The sequence below is a fragment of the Diabrotica virgifera genome, chromosome 10, assembly GCF_917563875.1.
Source record: "Diabrotica virgifera virgifera chromosome 10, PGI_DIABVI_V3a".
NCBI lineage: Eukaryota > Metazoa > Arthropoda > Insecta > Coleoptera > Chrysomelidae > Diabrotica > Diabrotica virgifera.
In genome coordinates, this window is record NC_065452.1 from 68,364,739 (window position 1) to 68,369,939 (window position 5,201).

Sequence of the window (5,201 nt, forward strand, 5' to 3'; positions counted from 1 at the left end):
GAAATTTAAAACTAATAGTTAAATTCACAATATAAATACAAGGCAGAATCAAAAATTACATGTGCCTTTTTCTAAAGGTAATATTATGCATTTTTACTCACCTGCAATAAATAGGTCAAAGAATATACAGGGTGTAACAAAAATACAGGTCATAAATTTAATCGCATATTTTGGGACCAAAAATAGTTCGATTGAACCTAACTTACCTTAGTACAAATGAACACGGAAAAAAAGTTACAGCCCTTTGAAGTTACAAAATGAAAATCGATTTTTTCCAATATATCGAAAACTATTAGAGATTTTTTATTGAAAATGGACATGTGGTATTCTTATGGCAGTAGTATTTTAAGAAAAAATGATGAAAAGGACACCCCATAAAAATTTGATGGGGGTTTGGTTCCTTTAAACCCCCCCAAACTTTTGTGTACGTTCCAATTTAATTAATATTGTAGCGCCATTAGTTAAACACAAGTTTTTAAAAACTTTTTTGTCTCTTAGTACTTTTTCCAAAAGTCAGTTTTTATCGAGATTTTTGAATATTTGTCAAATCCACCACATATTTTGTATATGGTAAAGTACGATTATGGAGACTTGGTAATAATATGAAAATTTATTTATGATTTACATTTTTAAGTATATTTTGAACCATATTAAAAAAGAAGCCACATCTCGATAAAAGATGCTTTATCAAAAAAATACAAAGAGGCAAAAAGTTTTAAAAACACTGTGTTTAACTAATGGTACCGCAGTAATAGTTTAATTGGAACGTACACAAACATTTGGGGGGTTTAAAGGAACAAAACCCTCATAAAAATTTTATGTAAACATATTAAAAAAGAAGCCGCAACTCGATAGAAACTGCCTTATCGAAAAAATACTAAGAGGCAAAAAAGTTTAAAAAATATTGAATTTATCTAATGGCACCACAATAATAATTTATTTGGAACGGACACAAAAGTTTGGGGAGGTTTAAGGGAACAAAACCCCCATAAAATTTTTATGGGGTGCACAAATTTCATTATAATTTTTCTTTAACATGTTCTTTCCATAAGAATGCCACATGTCCATTTTCAACAAAAAAATCTCTAATGGTTTTCGATGTATTGAAAAAAATCGATTTTCATTTTGTAACTTCAAAGGGCTGTAACTTCTTTTGTGTGCATATTTGTACTAAGGAAAGTTAGGTTCATTCGAACTATTTGTGGTCCCAGAATATGTGGTATAATTTATGACCTCTATTTTTGTTACACCCTGTATAATAAGTTACCCGAGTCAATAGAAAAATGTAAGAATATGAAAATAAAAAAACTCTAACAAGAAGTAAAACCACTTCTATGTAAATTGGTATATTTATTAAAACTTAAAAATCCCAATGGATTGAATAAAATATGTCCAATTCAGAACGTTTTCAGACCTATCGGTCCATCATCAGTGAATGTGCATACTTGCTAAATAGCCCCAGAACCAAACAATGGTTGAATTTAAAATTCGATTTACATTATTTAAAAATAATATTCAACAGGCTAAACGCCGATGTTACAGGATATTGCCTATGGGAACATGGTGAAACCCTACCAAAACCTCAATCAACCATCTTAGGCCAACTTTGACTATAAAGTGATATTTATAGTCAAAGTTGGCCTAAGATGGTTGATTGAGGTTTTGGTAGGGTTTCACCATGTTCCCATAGGCAATATCCTGTAACATCGGCGTTTAGCCTGTTGAATATTATTTTTAAATAATGTAAATCGAATTTTAAATTCAACCATTGTTTGGTTCTGGGGCTATTTAGCAAGTATGCACATTCACTGATGATGGACCGATAGGTCTGAAAACGTTCTGAATTGGACATATTTTATTCAATCCATTGGGATTTTTAAGTTTTAATAAATATACCAATTTACATAGAAGTGGTTTTACTTCTTGTTAGAGTTTTTTAACTATATGGTATACAGCCAACCTAGGGAACTTCCCTTTTAGTTTAAATATGAAAATATTTAAATTAACTTTAAAATATTTTTATTGCAGAATACGTTTTATTCTGTTGATGAATATTTTAGTAGTTGACATTATTTTAAGTACATTCTAGTAATTTTACATTTTATATTTGTGTTTGTCTTGTAATCTTAGGTTTAGCGTAATTTTAGTTTTACATTTATATTTACTAATTTTGTTTTCTAAACTGTGACTAATCCTATACAGATTGTATTTGTCAAAAAGGAACTCGCCTACAATAAAACACCAAAGTACCTTGGGGTGACTCTTGACAGAACCCTATCATTTAAGGAACATCTGACAAAAACAGCGGAAAAACTTAAATCCAGAAACATCATCCAGAAGCTGTGCGGCACAACATGGGGAGCATCGGCTTCCACCTTGCGATCATCTGCCCTGGGCCTTGTCTTCTCAACTGCGGAATACTGCTTTTCAATATGGCTTCAATATACACAAAGTAGATGCTCAATTGAATACATAATACAATGAGAATGATTGCTGGTGTTATCAAATCCACCCATACGCAATGGCTCCCAGTACTGAGCCACATTCCACCACCCAAACTACGACGCATACACGCACTCACTAGTGAGTACAGAAAGATAGTAGATAACGAGAACCTGCCAATCCATCAAGATATAGATGCCGCCAACGGTAACCGTCTACACTCTAGACGACCACCACCAATAAAAACAGCAAAGGTTGCTGTGGACAATGAGTTCAATTTAACGACAACATGGACTCGAGAATGGATGGAACAACAAAATAGCAACTTACCCTGCATCCCATAAAAACCACCAGGCTTTGACTTACCACGCAACACATGGTCTATGCTGAACCGAATCAGAGCCCAACACGACAGATGTGGTTAAATGATGCACAAATGGGGTAAACAACCATCCCCACTCTGTGACTGTGGACAACCACAAACCATCTATCACATCACAGAACAGTGTCCCACAAGATCATATCATGGCAGGTCAGAGGATTTCCTGATGGCGACTCCAGAGTCGATAGACTATCTAAATAAGTTAGATGTACGTTTGTGAACCTATGTATTGTCTTATACAAAATATATGTAAATGTAAATGTGTCAGGTGTCATACGCTAAGTAAAATAAATAAATGTCAAAAAGGAAATAAAGTATCCAGATTTAGCCATATGGCTCACACTCCCTCTAAGGGGAAAATTGACTCATCCCAGATACCATGGTATCAAAAGGATTGAGCTCTGGTGGGACTCTCTCCGAGTTATCGAGCCCTAGGTGACTTGGTATGCAGGTGTATCTCCCAAAAAATTTCGTACACTTCTGGCCGTCGCGAGTAGTACAGCTTTCTGCATGGTCTTATAAAGATTTTCATTGAGACCTAGCTTTTTTATGCTTTCGAGGAGGGTCTTCGGAATGACTCCAGTAGTAGACATAATAATAGATATCATCTGGGTACTTTGCATTCTCCATTGTCTTCGTATTTGAATTTCCAGGTCTATGTACTTGGCGATCTTTTCAGTAAATTTACTTCATAGATTATTGTTGTTAGGTATCGCCACATCAATTAGTGTTGTTTGTCTTGTTAATTTATTAACTAGTACGAGATCTGGTATATTATGTGCCACTGCTTGGTCTGTGAGAACAGTGCGGTCCCAGTATAGCTTGTAGTTGCCATCCTCAAGCATACTCTCAGGCACGTATTGATAATACGGGAGATGGTCTGTTTGGAGAAGTCCCAGCTTGATAGCTATCTCTTGATGAAGGATTTCTACCACTGCGTCATGCCGTTCCTTGTATTCAGTTACAGCAAATGCCTGGCAGCTTCCTGTAAGATGTTGGAAGGTTTCTTGGGCTTGACATCCATATCGGCATCTGTCGTTTTGAACATGAGGATCTTTGACGATATATTTCAGGTAATTTCTTCTTGGTATAACCTGATCCTGAATGGCCAGTAATGAACCATCCGTTTCAGGGAACATCTTTCCTGATATCAACCAGGGCCGTGATTCTAATTCATTTCGACAGTCGCAATTTCATTTCGACACCGCCATGACAGCCGCAGAGTATAGCGATTCTTATTCATTTCGATATTAGTTACAACTGGGGATATTAACCTTATCATGCTGACACTGCTCAGAATTTGGGTTGGCCCTTTTGTTTATTGACTGCGCAAACGTAACTTTTGTTGAATTTTGTCAGTTTTGTTCGTTTTGTTTACGTTTTCGGTCATTTCGGCGTTTCTACACACGTGTTCGGTGTTTTTACACGTGGTTTGCGAATTTTTAGTAGAATCCTATCTATCAAATTCAAATATGGATTTTATTTTAATTGATCACGATGCTGGCACAAAGATGTCAGCAGAGCAGAAAGAAATAATGATCGACTTTATGGAAGACCACCCAGATTTTGCCAAGGGCAAACTTCTAGGCCATCAGGGCAAAGACACTCGTAAAGGGATGTGGGAGGTCCTAACAACCCAACTTAATGCTATAAGTGGGCCAAAGAAAACTAGCCAAAAATGGCAAAGAGTAAGTACATACTTTGATTTGAGCATAAATGCTGTAGAGGCTTTATAATGCATAGACCTTCTTCTGTTCATTTTTTTAATTTTAACCCCTTCGCTACCATGTATTCACAGGTGGATATATAAGAGTAGCTCTCCCACATACCAGTGTATCCATATGTGGATACAAAATTGATTATCTCGAGAATCTGGCATATTTTTATTTATTTATAATTTTTGTTTTGGTTGCCCTTAGTGCGGAGCCTATGGTAAATTAATACTTTTTTAAATAATAAAAAATGCTCTCCAAGGCATCAACAATAATTAAAACGGACCATGCAAAACAGTTTTTTAAAAAAGTTGTATTTTTCGCTAAATCTGGTATAATACCAAAGAATTAATAGTGAGTAGAAGGGTACATCCCTGTAACGTTTTAGCATAGGATTTTGCGTCCCAACTGAGTAGGTGCTATAACGGTGCATACCTGACAGCGACTACGGACTACCACCTCCCACACTCCGGCCGCATCATCCCTTGTCAACAAACCTGTTTATAAACGTAACCATCTGTTTCATATAAAAGCTTCTTCTATGGGATGTATATTCGTTGATAATACTGTGCAACTCGTCTTTAAGCTTGGTAGCGAAGGGGTTAAACATCACAAGACAATATACCTATTTCATATATTTATTTTTTGTTGATAGGTATGGACTG